The sequence below is a fragment of the Pongo pygmaeus genome, chromosome 9, assembly GCF_028885625.2.
Source record: "Pongo pygmaeus isolate AG05252 chromosome 9, NHGRI_mPonPyg2-v2.0_pri, whole genome shotgun sequence".
Lineage (NCBI taxonomy): Eukaryota > Metazoa > Chordata > Mammalia > Primates > Hominidae > Pongo > Pongo pygmaeus.
Window position 1 is genome coordinate 71798155 of NC_072382.2, and position 16952 is coordinate 71815106.

Below are 16952 nucleotides of genomic sequence, written 5' to 3' on the forward strand. Positions count from 1 at the left end.
AGTATGGAAACTTTAACAATACTCAATTCATTAATTCTTCTATGAAACTGGATATTTTTCCATTTATTTGTGCCATCTTCAATTTATTTTATCAATTTCTTTTTGCAGTTTTTTTTTAGTAACAGGTATTTCACTTCAATGGTTAAATTTATTTCTAAGTATTTTATTTTTTGTTGATGTTATTGTAAGTGCAATTGTTTTCTTTTCTGGGGTAGTTCATTCATAATGTATAGAGATGCAACCAATTTTTATGCTGATTTGGTATCTCACAACTTTACTGAATTTGTTTATTAGTTCTATCAGTTCTTTAGTTGGGGTCTTTATGGTTTTCTATATATTAAGTCATGTCATCTGCAAACAGACATAATTTTACTTCTTTCTTTTGGATTTGGATGTCTTTTCTTTTTCTTTCCTAATTGCTCTAAGACTTCCAGTATATATTCAGAATAGTATATATTGAATAAACGTGGTGAGAGTTCTTGTCTTATTCCTAATCTTAGAGGAAAATCTTTTAGCTTATTGTCATCGAGTATATTAGCCATGGGTTTTCCATGTATGGTCTTTATAATATTGTTGTACATTCCTTCTGTACCTTCAAAAATCCTTATTTTGATATTGCACTGTTGTTTTGTAAACTGTCACCCCACTGGGGGAGCTGGGTAAAATATACACAGAATTTCTCTGAATTATCTCTTAGACTTGCATGAGAATCCACAACCATCTTTAAAAGCTTTACATAAAAATAAAATAAAATAAAATAAAAAACGTTAAAGAGTGTTAGGTGCCATCCATGAAATGACATTCAGAATTGTTTTTGCTGTAAGTTATGGGCAGCCAGCAAAGAAGTAGTTAAAAGTGTGGAAAGGGAGCTAACATGAAGCAACATGTTCCTTAGAATGGTCTCTCTGCACACCTGTAATCTCAGCACTTTGGGAGGCTGAGGAAGGTGAATAATTTGAGGTCAGGAGTTCAAGACCGGCCTGGCCAACATGGTGAAACCCTGTCTCTACTAAAAACACAAAAATTAGCAAGGCATGGTGGTGCACAACTGTAATCCCAGCTACTTGGGAGGCTGAGGCACGAGAATCTCTTGAACCCAGGAAGCGGACATTGCAATGACAACCAGGAAGGTGTCATTGCAATGAGCTGAGATCACGCCATTGCACTCCAGCCTAGGCAACAGAGTGAGACTCTGTCTCAGAAAAAAAAAAAAAGAATGGTCTCTCTGGCAGAGTATGTGTATAAAATGGAAACAGTTCAGATAGCAGATGCATTGGGCAGGAAGCTAAGGGAAGGCCCACTTGATGGCTTCCATTTTCTGTGTGAAGTTAGGAGCAATACCAAATTAACTAATGAGAGGAGTGGTGGCAGGTTGGGTAAAGAGCTTGAGAAAAATTGTGACAATTTAAAAACAGAAAGAAAATAATTGTGAAGCAGTGCTAAGGTCTACAGCTCGGGTTAAAGGCCATGAATTTGTCATGATATAAATTTTCAAGAGTGTGTGATTTTTTTTCTAAGTTTACTTATCACCTCAGGAGGAGAAAGGTAGAGAGACAGGCTGAGCCCAATTCAGCATGAGAGGGTGCAGGCAAAATCAAAGACATGAAAGAGTCAAATGTGTCCATAGAAAGAAGTTGCAGGTGAATAACCATAGTCCAAATTGATTTAGGAAAGAGCTGAGGCCAGAGCTACTATGGAAACTCTCTCAGAAGTAAGAAAAGTTCAAGAGGGAGCCTCAAACCCAGGTCTGATGCCTCTGAAGTTCATGTTCTTTCCACTGTTCAAGTTCTCTCCTTTTGAGTCTGCTTGATTCAGCATGTCAGTCCTAGGCTAGGAATATGGGCAGAATCTATACCACACTCCTAGCCTGGGGCTTTAAGCCCACAGTCCTGGTACCCTTCCAAGAATGAGAGCTGAGGGCTTTGCACAGGGTTTGGGGGCCTGTCAGAAGTCTGTTTGCTCTCCACCTCCTCCAGGAAGCTTTCTCTGACTCCCTCAGGCTGGGTTGGGCCACCGCTGGGCTCTCAACCACATCACTCCATATCCCGCCCCTCTACAAAGACTACGAGCTCCTGTAGGATGCATCCTGTGGCCTGGCCCAGAGGAGGCTTCAGAAGTATCATCCTGGAAAGATTTCAAATTCAGATGAGCTGTGGCAGTCGATAGTTTCTGAGGATAATTTAAACTTGGTGGGACATTGTAGAATCTATGATTCTGGTCTCTCTTTCCTTCTTATGGTTTAGTTTCTCCAAGCACCTGTCTGTTCCTGGTTCCAAAGCCAGCCCCAACTTTCCCATTCTCCAGGGACCTGAGTGGAGTGACTGATTCCTCTGTGACCCAAGCCCGCCTTCCCTGGAGATAGGCACTTCTGCCAAGGTGTCTCTGTGTAATGAGATAAAACTCAGTCACTCTGCTACAGGCATTCTGGGCTCCTGCAGGATAGGAGTGGGAAGACAGCTTGGGACCACAGCTAGGGTGAGTAATCTGAGCCCCAGTACATCCCCTTCTCTAATTCTCAGATGGGTGGCTTCCAGCACCTCAGCCTCAGATGGAGATACATCAGTGGGATGGAGTTGGACACAAAGCATAAAAAGGAGAAATACTCAGTCTGGCACAATGAGAGACCGTAGTCCTGTCCCCACCTGAAGAAGACAGGCTGGAAGAGGCTGGTTTCCTAAGGTCCTGAAGTTGATAGCTCTGAGATGAACTGGAATCCAAGACCATATTTCCAAGACTATGCTCCTTATAATTTCTCAAAAAAAGGAGTGGATGTGACAATGTATCCAGTTCTTTTCCTGTTTGGTATCCTGAGGTCATCTGAGCACTGTTTCTGCATCTCAGCTGTCCTTATCTGGACTGGCATTTCTCCACAGGCTTTTCCTGCTGGGTGGGTGCCCAAGGTGACCATCAAGTGATGCAGAATAAACCCGATTACCAGAACTCAGTGAATCAAGTGAGAAAAGGAGAGCTGGGCAGTCTTGCCATTCCTCATATCCCTTGTTTTAAATACTGTCCAGTTTTCATTTCTTTCAAGTATTTCTGGATCCAGAGCCTTGCTGGTAGTATTTTTTCGGAAAGCAATCTGACTTCTACCAGGGTGGAAGGTATATCCAGGAGAGGGGATCTTACAGTTGTTCCTCATAAAATCATCCTGTTCTCAATTCCTCTCCTCACTCCTGCTTTTATTAGCTCTAACTCCCTAGTCATTTTGCAGTGGATCTGTGATGCAACCTTTCTATAAGAACTTAATCTTTTATTTCTATCAGTTTCCTACCACTCTTTCTGATTTACCCATAGACCATAATATTTGCATCTCTTATATCCTATCCAGTTCTTTTGTCATTGTGAGTTAATATATTTTTATTTTTACTGTCACTTAAATGGGAATTAGGAGAGAGTAGAGAGATAAAGATTTCTGTATGATTTACCAAGTTTAACTAGAAAGCTATTTTCATTAATGTTGTCACTTGTTATAAAAGAAAACTGTTTTCTTAATATTTTATTATAAAAAATCAAAAATACCCAAAATTAAAGAGAGAATAAAGTGGATCTCTGTATACTCATATGCAGCTACAAAAATCATCGGCTCACATCCACATTTATTGCAATTCACAATTACCCTGTAAAAATGTTTCTGTTTGTTAGTTTGCTCATGTTTTACATTTGATTTGCTCAAAACAAGATACTAACAAGGTCCACGCATTTCTTTTGGTTGATAAGAGTCAAGTCGTGTGCGTGTGTGTGTGTATAAAATAGCAGTACATATTTTAGGAGTACATGTGATATTTTCATACATGTACACAATGTATAATGATCAAATCAGTGTAATTGTGTTATGCATCTTAAAAATTTATCTTTTCTTTCTATTGGGAACATTTCAATTATTTTCCTCTAGTAACTTTCAAATACACAATAAATTACTGTTAATAGTAATTTAATAGTATTAATAGTCTCCCTATTGTACTATCGAATATTATAGCAGAACTTATTCAATCTACCTAACTGTATTTTTGTGCCCACTAACCAATCTCTCATGTCCCCCTTCCCCTTTGTACTTCCCAGCCTTTGGCAACTACCATTCCAAACCTCTGCCTTCATGAGATCCAATTTTTTTGTTCTCACATAGTAGTGAGAACATGTGATATTTTCCATTCTGTGCCTGGTTTATCACACTTAACATAATGGCCTCCATTTCCATCCATGATGTTGCAAATGACAGGATTTCATTCTTTTTAATGACTGAATAATACCCCATAGTGTATATGTACCAAATTTTCTTTATCCATTCATCCATTGATGGACACTTATGTTGACTCTATATCTTGGCTATTGTGAATAAGGCTGCAACAAACATGGGAGTGCAGATATCTGTTTGACATACTACTGTTCTTTCTTCTGGGTATGTACCCAGCAGTGAGACTGCTGGATCATAAGGTAGTTCTATTTTTAGTTTTTTGAGGAACCTCCATACTGTTTTCCATAGTGGCTGTACTAATTTATATTCTCACCAACAGTGTAAGTGCATTCCCCATTCTCCTCATCCTCACCAGCATCTGTTATTTTGTTTTCTATTTTTTAATAAAAGCCATTTTAACTGGGTGGCTTTCATTGGTGACAATGAGGTGGCATCTCATTGTCAGTTGATTTTCATTCCCCTAATGATTAGCGATGTTGATCTTTGTTTCATACATCTTTGAGCAATTTGTATATCGTCTTTTGTTAAATGTCTATTCAGGTCTTTTGCCCACTTTTTTTTTTTTTTTTTTTTTTTTTCAGTTAAAACAGTTTATTTATTTTTTTTTGCCTTCAAGCATCTGTTTAACAAAGCACATCTTGCACTGCCCTTAATCCATTTAACCCTGAGTTGACACAGCACATGTTTCAGAGAGCAGGGGGCTGGGGGAAAGGGCATAGATCAACAGCATCCCAAGGCAGAAGAATTTCTCCTAATCAGAACAAAATGGAGTCTCCTATGCCCACCTCTTTCTACTCAGACACAGCAACAGTCTGATCTCTCCTTCCTTTCCCCTTGCCCACTTTTTAATCAGATTATTTGTTTTTCGCTATTGAGTTGTTTGAGTTCCTTATACATTCTGGTTATTAATACATTGTGGGATCATTTGCAAAAATCTTTTCCTAGTATGTAGGTTGCCTCTTTGCTTTGTCAATTGTTTCCTTTACTGTATAAAAGCTTCTTAGCTTTATGTAATCCCATTTGTCTTATTTCTGCCTTTGTTGTACTTTTGATGTCTTACCCAAAAAACCTTTGCTCATGTCAGTGTTCTGTAGCATTTCCCCAATGTTTTCTCCTAGCAGTTTCATAGTTTCAGGTCTTACGTTTATGCTTTTAATCTATCTTGAATTGATTTTTGTATATGGTAAAAAATAGGGATCTAGTTCCATTTTTCTGCAAATGGATATCCAGTTTTTTCAGCACCATTTATTAAAGAGATTGTCCTTTTCACAATGTATGTTATCGGCATCTTTGTGAAAAATAAGTTGGTTGTAAATGTGTGGATTTATTTCTGAGTTCTCTATTCTGTTCCATTGGTCTATGTGTCTATTTTTATGATAGTACCATGTTGTTTTAGCTACTATAGCTTTGAGGTATAATTTGAAGTTAGGTAGTGTCACGCCTCCAGTTTTGGTTTTGTTGTTTGTTTTGCTCAGGATTGTTTTAGCTATTCAGGGTTTATTGTGGGTCCATACAAATTTTAGAATTGTGTTTTACTATTTTTGTGAAGAATGTCATTGATATTTTGATAGGGGTTGCATTGTCTGTAGATTGCTTTGCGTAGTAAGAGATTTTAACAATATTAATTCTTCCAATAAACAAGCATAGGATATCTTTCAATTTGTGTGTGTGTCTTCTTCGATTTCTTTCATGGGTGTGTTATGGTTTTCCATGTAGAGATCTTTCACTTGATAAATTTATCCTAAGGTGTTTTATTTTTTGTAGCTATTATAAGTGGAATTGCTTATTTCTTTTTTAGATTAATTGCTGACAGCATATACAAATGCTATTGATATTCATATGTTGATTTTGTGTCCTGCAACTTTATTGAATTCATTTATCAGTTCTTACATTTTTCCTCTTCCTTTTTATTTTCTTGGAATTTATTTATGGAGTAAGCTGGAATGTTTTTCAAGTTTGTTTATTTTAATATGAATATTTCTGACTTCCTTTCTTGGTATATTAACATGCATGCTTGACTGCTGTCTTGACTATTTTCTGTAAACTCACAGTGGGATATGACCTAAATTTGTTATTTTGGTAAAGTATACAGTGTTCTCTAATTTCATTTTGGTTTTTTTTCTTCAATTTTTGATTTTTGTGGGTACATTGTAGGTGATATATTTATGGGGTACGTGAGTTTTTTTAATATTTTAACTTTTATTTTAGTTTCAGGGATACATGTTTGTTATATAGGTAAGGTTTGTTATATAGGTAAACTCATGACTTGGGGGGTTTGGTGTACAGATTGTTTCCTCATCCAGATACTAAACGTAGTACCCAATAATTGTTGTTGTTGTTGTTGTTGTGTTTAATTTTTCTGAACCTCTCTCTCCTCACACCCTCTGCTCTCAAGTAGGGCCCAGTGTCTGTATTTCCCCTCTTTCAGTCCATGTGTCCTCATTGTTTAGCTCCCACTTATAAATGAGAAAATGCAGTATCTGGTTTTCTGTTCTTGCAATGGTTTGCTAAGAATAATGGCCTCCAAGTCCATCCATGTTCCTGCAAAGTATATTATTTCATTCGTTTTTATGGCTGCATAGTATTCCATGCTACATATGTACCACATTTTCTTCATCCACTCTACTGTTGATGGACATTTAGATTGATTCCATGTGTTTGCTATTGCGATTAGTGCTGCAATGAACATATGCATACATGTGTCTTTATAGGAGAATGATTTATATTCCTTTGGGCATATACCCAGTAGTGGGATTGCTGGGTCAAATGGCAGTTCTTTTTTTAGTTCTTTTGAAGATTTGCCACACTGCTTTCCACGATGGTTCAACTAATTTACCCTTCCACCAACAGTGTATAAGTGTTCCCTTTTCTCTGCAATCTCATCAGCATCTTTTATATTTTGACTTTTTATTAATAGTCATTCTGACTGGTGTGAGGTGGTATCTCATCATGGTTTTGATTTGCATTACTCTAATTATTAGTGATATTGCACTTTACTTCATATGCTTGTTGGTCACATGTATGTCTTATTTTGAAAAGTGTTCATGTCCTTTGTCCACTTTTTAATGGGGTTGAGCTGGGAATGTTCTGGGTCTCACCTGAAGCCAGCATGTCTCAGAGTCTCACCCAAGGCCCATGACATACTACTTAGGTATTACTGCTGGTTATTCAGGGCCTAAGGGATCTTTAGTCATCAGGTGATAAATCCTGCCAGGACTGGGCCATTCCCTGCAGGGCAGTAGGTTCCCTTTTGTCCCAGAGTGTGTCTAGAAATGTTGTCCAGGAGCTAGGGCCTGGACTGGGGGCCTCACAACTCTATCTGGTGCCCTATCCTACTGTGGCTGAGCTGGTATCCAAGATGAAAGGCAAAGTCCTCTTACTCTCCCTTATCCTCTTCTCAAGCAGAAGGAATGAGTCACTTTTGTTGCTGTGAGTGGCACTGACTAGGATTGGGGAAAGGGTAGCACAAGAATTCCCTTAGCTTCCCCAGCTGGTGTTTCACTAGGTCATGTTCCCACCCACTTCCACTGGCTCTGAGCCCAGCACAACACTAGAACTTGCCTAGGAGTTGCCGTCCTTGTGTCCTAAACTTTCAAGTTTATTGAGGACCCCAGAGCACTTTAGCTCGGGTAGTGAGGCTTGCCAAAACTCAAGTTCTGACTGCTGGAATGTGTGATTCCTCTCTGGCTAGGGCTGATCTAAATCCTCCCTCTAAGGGTGGGCAGTGGCTGAGCTCTGCCTGGTGTTGCTTTCTGCTATGACAGGGCAGCTCTGAATTCAAAGCACAGTCTCACAGCAACTGTGTTCTACATCCCCCAAATGCTCAGATTCTCTCTCCACATGATGTGTCCACTGCCAGGGGATGGGGTATGGGTGGCGACAGCAATTCAGGACTGTCTTTCTACCCTGGTCAATGCCCCTTTCAGCAATATGACACTAAAACCAGGTACTGTGATTGCTCACCTGAATTTTGGTTCACATGAAGGTGATTTTTTTGTGTAGACAGTTGTCAGATTTGGTGTTCCTGCATGGAGGATGACTAGAGAAGCTTTATATTTGGTCATCTTACTCTGCTCCCTCTGGTATTTTGTGATACTTTCAGCCCTTGATGATTTTTTCCATTATTTCACTAGGTAAAGAAAAGTTACTCTAATTCTATTATTTCCTGTTAGCTGTGATACTTTTTGCCATTTTTTTTGTTTTAACCGTGTAACAATTTGTAGAAGCAAAGCAGATTATGTGCAAGTTTTCAGAATACTGAGTGAGTACCAGTTAATAGCATCACTGACCAATGAATTGTGAGTTTGTGTATATGTATATGTACATCTCTCTCTCACACACACACACACATACACACAAACACACACAATGTGTTTCCATCTTTTTCATCTTCCATTCTTACTAATGTTGAATTGGCCCTATTTGGGAAGTGGGAGGCTCTTCAAATTGACTACTTTGTCTTTTTTAAATGATTCCCATTGGCTTTGAATGATTACTTGTCTTCTAGTATTGAAAGATGTCCAATATCATTAGCTATATTTCCAGCACAAGGTTTGAAATCAGCTATTTATCAAAAGACATGTGACTCCTTTTAGGGGAAAATGTTATCTAAAAACCACAGCTAAGTATTAGAGGTATTCCTTGCTACCGAGATGTTCTTGCTACTGAGTCATTTTCTGAGGATAAAGCTGAAAAATATATATTACTTAAAAGATAAATATTTCTTGAGCTTATTCTGATATTTCAAACTTAACTTTGTAATTACATTTTAATTAACTTGCTTGATTTTAAATATGTATTATTTTTCTCTTACCCTGAAAGTCTTGGCTCTCAAAGGCATTAATATAATCGCTCAAAAAATGTATCCTACAATATTAGTCCATATTATAAATAATAATAATAATTTGACTTTAATGTATGTTATTTTTCTTTTCCACTAGACAACATTCTAGATGCACTAAGAATGTTTATATTCCAGCCAGGCGCGGTGGCTCACACCTGTAATCCCAACACTTTGGGAGGCCGAAGCAGGCGGATCACCTGAGGTCAGGAGTTCGCGACCAGCCTGACCAACATGGTGAAACCCAGTCTCTACTAAAAACACAAAATTAGCCAGGTGTGGTGGCGCATGCCTGTAATCCCAGCTACTCAGAAGGCTGAGGCAGGAGAATTGCTTGAATCCAGGAGGCGGAGGTTGCTGTGAGTGAGATCGCGCCATTGAATTCCAGCCTGGGCAACAAGAGCAAAACTCCGTCTCAAAAAAAAAAAAAGAATGTTTATATTCCATCCATTATTTTACACATTTGGATGTAAAAAATTGATGTTTTTTACACATCCATTTTTTTCTGTACACATTAATCCCTTTTTTTGTGATCTATTGGTCTTAAGAGATTTCTGGGTTGCATCTGATACTTTTTCATTTTAAGATTTGTTGCCTCCATCAGGGAATTTATAGGATTTTTATCCTTGCAATGTAATAATTATACCTAAATATATCTATATTTGCCTAGTCATTAGTGTTTATTTTCTGGTAGATAAGCATGTTGGTACAAAGACTTGGATTTTTTATAATTTTTTAGATAGATATTTTATTATATATTTGAATATTTTTCTTTTTTATTCTTGTTTTACTCCTCTTCAGGAATACCTATTGTGTTTGAGATTGCACTGTTTTATTCAGCATATCAATTACATTTTCTCTAATTACTTTTATCATTGCTTTAATTTCATTTTGTTTGATTATTCTCAATTCTATTTTTCATATTTGTAAGTTTCTAAGCAGCATACCTTTTTCTAATAAGAATATTTTCAATTTTAGAGTAGCTTCTATTTTTTTGCCCCAGGTTATTTTCTTTGGTCTACGATTTTTATTTTCTCTATTATCAACTCATTTTCACACTCTAGTATTACAACATTTAATTTCGTTCATGTTTTCTTTAACTTTTTTAAGTATTTAGAAAAAAATTTATATAGAACTTTTTTCTCTTTCCTCTAGTAACTCTTTATTTCAAAAAGTATTTAATATATGTTTAACTTACTTTATCCCTTTTAATTTTTACAAAATATGTCTGCATAAATTCTATGTTGGAACTTCCCTGTTTTTTACTCATCTTTAAATGGAGTCAGTTCCATCAGGACTTGATATTCACTCAAAAAGTAATGCATAACAGAGAAAGAATAGAGAATAACTCAACTGACACCAACAGCAAGTTTAATTTTCTATGTATTCTTTAAAAATATTTCACAAAATATACACAATCTTCCGGCCAGTAGACACAATATTTCTTAACTCTCCTACCCTCCAGTTCTTGGTCATTTTTTACCTTCAGTGTGAGCTAATTACATTGACTAGATACAACTGTAGACCCAGCTATCATCATAAAATTTGCTTTAGCTCACAGACCTGTTTTGGGTAGGTTTTTAAATCTCTGCTAAAGATATTTGGATGTCTTCTTTTCATCTCTTTTCTTGATCTACCTTTAAACTATTTTTCTTTTGTTTTCTTATTTGCTTGTTTGGGAATGTAGAAGCTGAATCCAAGAAAATAAGAATAACAAGCCCATGCCTTCTACCCCTCAGGTTTCTACAGTAGATCTACAATTTATTTCTATGGGATCACTGTTTCCTGTTTAAAATACAGCATTTTGTACTAAGCTTTTCAGGACCACTTCATGTATATTAAAAGAAAGTATCACTTTGTTAAATATAAAAAGAAAACAGTGTTACATGCTATCAACTGGAACTTTTGTCATCGATAAGCTTAATTTACAGTTATTCCCCCTTTTCATTTAGATGGAAGTACATCTTAAAATATGATTCACATCTGTCATATTTGCTAGTGTGCATGAACCAATGGCACCTGATATCAGAAGTGGTGTTCTTCCAATAATTTTGTATTTTCTCCTTATTTTCTACCCAGATTGAAGAGCTCACATCTCTCCAGAGCCCTCGGCTGCCTCCTAGGATGCTCCCTTTCCAGTCCTATGTTAACATCTCCTTCTTCGAACCACCTGCTTTTCTCATGACTGGCATCCCAGGGCTGGAGGCCATTCATGGCTGGCTTGCCATTCCCTTTTCCTCCATGTACACTGTGGCCCTCCCTGGGAACTGGCTGATCCTCCTGGCTGTGAAGAGGACCCCCAGTCTGCACCAGCCCATGTACTACTTCCTGTCCATGCTGGCACTCACCGATGCGGGCCTCACCTTGTCCACAATGCCCACCACCTTGGCTGTGCTCTGGTTTGATTATCAGCTCATTGGCTTCAACGCCTGCCTGGTCCAGATGTTCTTCCTGCGCTCCTTCTCTGTGGCAGAGTCCTCAGTGCTCCTGGCTATGTCCTTTGACCACTTTGTGGCCATCTCCAACCCCCTGTGCTATGCAGCTGTCCTCACAAATAATGTCATCATCAGGATTGGGCTGGCCATTGTGGCTCGAGCCACTGTGTCCCTCTTCTCCATTCCCTTCTTGCTGAAGTGATTGAACTACTGCCCTGGAAAGATCCTCTTGTCTCATTCATTCTGTTTCCATGCAGATGTCATGAAACAGGCCTGTGCTGACATCAAGGTCAACATCCTTTATGGGCTCTATGTGGTTCTGTCCACAGTGGGTGTAGACTCCTTGCTTATTGTCCTGTCCTATATATTTATTCTTTATACAGTGATGGGGCTGGCCTCTCCCAGGGAACGCATCCAGGCCCTCAACACCTGTGTGTCTCATATCTCAGCTGTCCTGGTTTTCTACATTCCAGTCATAGGTGTGTCTATGATCCACCGTTTTGGGAGGTACCTACCCCACATTGTGCATGCCCTGGTTGCCTACGTGTATCTGGTGGTACCTCCTGTGCTCAACCCCATCATCTACAGTATGAAATCCAAGCCCATCAGGGAGGCCATGCTCAAGGTACTGAGAGGGAAGGGGCAAGGCTGATGAAATAAGAAAATAACCTAAAGATCTGGAAGGAAAATATGGCCAAACAGTCATATCTTATGCCCAGAAAACCCTTACTCAAATCTCTTGCCCAGACACATTAGGAAGAGTATGACATGCAATTGGATGCCCTCAGACTGATAGGTAAAGAACAGTCTTGATTCCTTTATACACTCACTAACCTCAGATATTTTCTTCAGTGTTTACTTGTGCAAGAATCTGTGCTCATCACTAAAAATGTTAAAAGTGAACTATATCGCCTTTGTCATTCACTGGGGGACAGCGGTCCTTAAATGCACAATTATAGTAATGTGTAATGAGAATGTGATAGGCACACATAAAGTGTTATAGGAACTCAGAAGAGAGTTTACTGGCCTTGCAAGAGGAAATAAGAAAGGATTAAGATGAGAAAGAAGCTGAAAGGTAAATAGGGGGTTGCCAAACAGGGGGTGGGGAGCCAACTAATAAAGAAAAAAAGAATACTTTTTAAATGATTTAGAATAATATGGTGTACTTGTGGAAAAGCAAGCAGTCAGATGTAATTCAGCACAATCTATGTGCCTGTTTTGGAAGAACAACAGGAGATAAGCAATAAATGACTGGCAGTGGAGAGACCTCTTGGGGCCTTTCAGACCTGATTGAGACATCTAACCTGCATTCTTTCCTTAAAAGTCTGCTATTGAAGACTATTGCACTGCAGAAGGCTGCACAGAATTTACTGTATTATGGATTAGGAAGGTGAAAGTGCAGTAGAAAAAGAAGGCAAGAAAACTACTTAGGAGGTTGTTATTACAGTCTAAGACAATGACAATGGATGATAAATTTGTCTGTGCTATCCTAATAAAAAAATATTAGTAGTTGCATTTTTAATTGTATCTCTAGATTTCCAATCCCTGTCCACTGAAAGTGCCCATACTCAATGACACTGGAAGCAGTGAGCAGAGCTAGCACCCACTTATTGATTTCTAATTATATTCCCCACTACAAATAACCTGAAATCTTTGAAGAAATGGCTAATTCTAAGCATAGAGCAGGGAAAACTTTAGGTGATACTGGAATAGACTGTGCCTAAAAGTAAAGAACACAAAGACAATAAGCTCATGTAACAGAAAAAAGAAACAGAAACCTATTTGAAAGAGCTACCAGTGGCCAAAGGTACACTGAATATTGGAATACTACATCACAGCACTATCCACAATACTAAAGACGTGAAATCAACCTAAATGCCCAACAGGGTAGACTGGATAAAGAAAATGTAGTACATATGCACTAAGGAATACTACACAGCCATAAAAAAGAACGAGATCATGTTCTTTGTAGCAACATGGATGGAGCTGGAGGACATTATCCTAAGCAAACTAACACAGAAACATTAAGCAAAGTATTGAATGTTCTCATGTGTAAGTGGAAGCTCAACATCGAATATATATAGACACAAAGAAGAGAACAGACACTGGGGTGTACATGAGGATGGAGGGTGGGAGGAGGGTAAGGACCAGAGAACTACCTATCAGGTACTGTGCTTATTACCTGGGTGATGAAATAATCTGTACCCCAAACTCTTGTGACACACAATTTACCTATATAACAAACCTGCGCATGTACCCCTAAAATGGAAATAAAAGTTAAATAAAAATTGGAATACTAAAAATTATTAAGAATTTTGACAGCAATACAGCAAACAAATTGGTTTTTTTTTAAATTTTTTATTTTTTTGGTTTGAGACAGAGTCTCGCTCTGTCACCCAGGCTGGAGTGCAGTGGCGCGATCTTGCTTCACTGCAACCTCCACCTCCCAGGTTCAAGCATTTCTCCTGCCTCAGCCTCCCAAGTAGCTGAGACTACAGGTGCATGCCACCACGCCTGGCTACTTTTTTGTATTTTTAGTAGAGACGGGGTCTCACCATATTAGCCAGGATGGTCTCGATCTCTCATGATCCGCCTGCCTCGGCCTCCCAAAGTGCTGGAATTACAGGTGTGAGACACCACACCCAGCCTACAAATTGGTTTATTTAAATGTATGTGTCCATAGTGATACTCAAAACAGAGAAAGAGAAAAGAAAAAGAAAAACTCTTCTCTACAGAGTAATGTCTTGTATAAATGCAAAAGTTTATAGATTTTTAAAAACACCATTTGTAGTTGTTAACATAAGTAAATCAACAAATGTTTAAAGGATGTTGGGAAACAGAATATTTGCATAATCTCAATGTATCACTGTGCAGCTTAATTATAAATAAGAAAAATGAATGTACCTTTATAATAAATAAGATTGATAATTGTTACCCTAAACACACGAGCAAAGTTAGCTTACTCGATGATGAGATATTGTGAACTTAGGTACCTTCTAACGTGAGCAATAAGAAAACAACATCATATATATGGAATTCCTACCAAAACTATTTTGCCTAAATCTAGCCATGAGGAAATCATCAGAAAAATCTAGAATATGGGAACATTACACATACACACACACAAACTGGCCTAGAATCTTTTAAAAATGCAGTGTTATAAAAAATTTATCAGGCCTGTAATCCCAGCACTTTGGGAGGCTGAGGAGGGTGGATCACAAGACCAGCCTGGCCAACATGGTGAAACCCCGTCTCTACTAAAAATACAAAAATTAGCCAGGCGCGGTGGCACATGCCTGTAATCCCAGCTACTCAGGAGGCTGAGGCAGGAAAATTGCTGGAACCCAGGAGGTGGAGGCTGCAGTGAGCCAAGATCATGCCACTGCACTCCAGCCTGGGCAACAGAGCGAGACTCCATTGGTGGGGGCAGTCTATATATATACACATATATTATATATTATATTATATATTATATTATAATATATATTATATTACATATTATATTATAATATATTATATATTATATAGTATATTATAATATATAATATATTATAATATATAATTATAATATATAATATATTATATATTATATTTATTATAATATATTATATATTATATATTATATTATATATATTATATTATATATTATATTTTATATATTATATATTATATTATATATAATATGTTATATTATATATTATATTATATATAATATGTTATATTATATATTATATTATATATAATATGTTATATTATATATTATATTATATATAATATGTTATATTATATATTATATTATATATATGTTATATTATATATTATATTATATATATGTTATATTATATATTATATTATATATAATATGTTATATTATATATTAAATATTATACATTATATATAATATATATAATATATAGATACAAAATACATAAAATATATAAATATATAATATATATACACACAAACATATATTATACACACACATATATATGCACACATATATATATTTAGAATCAATCTAAATTTTAAAAGATTAAAGGGACACAACAACCAACTACTAACAGAAACCCATCATTATTAAACTAACAGAAACCCATCATTATTAAAACAATTGTGTAATTTTGAATATGTATTATATATTGATTATATTATTAGCTTTAGTATAATTTGCTTAGATTTGAAATATTATCGTGGTTATGTAGGAGAATCTGTTATTAGAAGGTGCATATTAAATATTGATTGAGAAAGATTATAATGTCTAAAATTACATTCAAGTGAGAGTAAAAATAAAAACGTATATGGATGTGGGCGAGTGTGTGTGTCTGTAGAGATGGAGGGAGAGAGAGAGACAGAAGGAGAAAAACTGTGTGAAAAATATGTTATCAATCCAGTAATGAAAATACGAGTTTGACTGGCTGCTCTGAAAAGCCATCTTTGCGTTGTTCCTCGTCCGCCTCCATGCTCGCCGCTGCTGCCTCCGCCGTGCGCCTCCTCCGCCACCGCGGACTCTGGCAGCTTTACCGCCAGAGTCCCTGAACTCTCGCTTTCTTTTTTTTTTTATTATTTTTTTTAGTTGTTTATTATTATTATTATTATTATTATTATTATTATTATTATTATACTTTAGGTTTTATGGTACATGTGTGCAATGTGCAGGTAAGTTACATATGTATACATGTGCCATGCTGGTGCGCTGCACCCACTATCTCGTCATCTAGCATTAAGCATATCTCCCAATGCTATCCCTCCCCACTCCCCCCACCCCACAACAGTCCCCGAAGTGTGATGTTCCCCTTCCTGTGTCCATGTGTTCTCATTGTTCAATTCCCATCTATGAGTGAGAATATGCGGTGTTTGGTTTTTTGTTCTTGCGATAGTTTACTGAGAGTGATGATTTCCAATTTCATCCATGTCCCTATAAAGGACATGAACTCATCCTTTTTTATGGCTGCATAGTATTCCATGGTGTATATGTGTCACATTCTCTTAATCCAGTCTATCATTGTTGGACATTTGGGTTGGTTCCAAGTCTTTGCTATTGTGAATAATGCCGCAATAAACATACGTGTGCATGTGTCTTTATAGCAGCATGATTTATAGTCCTTTGGGTATATACCCAGTAATGGGATGGCTGGGTCAAATGGAATTTCTAGTTCTAGATCCCTGAGGAATCGCCACACTGACTTCCACAAGGGTTGAACTAGTTTACAGTCCCACCAACAGTGTAAAAGTGTTCCTATTTCTCCACATCCTCTCCAGCACCTGTTGTTTCCTGACTTTTTAATGATTGCCATTCTAACTGGTGTGAGATGGTATCTCATTGTGGTTTTGATTTGCATTTCTCTGATGGCCAGTGATGGTGAGCATTTTTTCATGTGTTTTTTGGCTGCATAAATGTCTTCTTTTGAGAAGTGTCTGCTCATGTCCTTCGCCCACTAAAGAGCCCGCATCTCGCTTTCTTTTTAATCCCCTGCATAGGATC

The 16952-nt window shown here is 37.3% G+C and overlaps 1 pseudogene; it reads left to right on the top strand.

Annotated features, from left to right (window-relative positions):
- The first annotated feature begins 11159 nt into the window (after window positions 1–11159).
- LOC129008772 (olfactory receptor 51G2-like) lies at window positions 11160–12122 on the top strand (annotated as a pseudogene).
- The last annotated feature ends 4830 nt before the right edge of the window (window positions 12123–16952 follow it).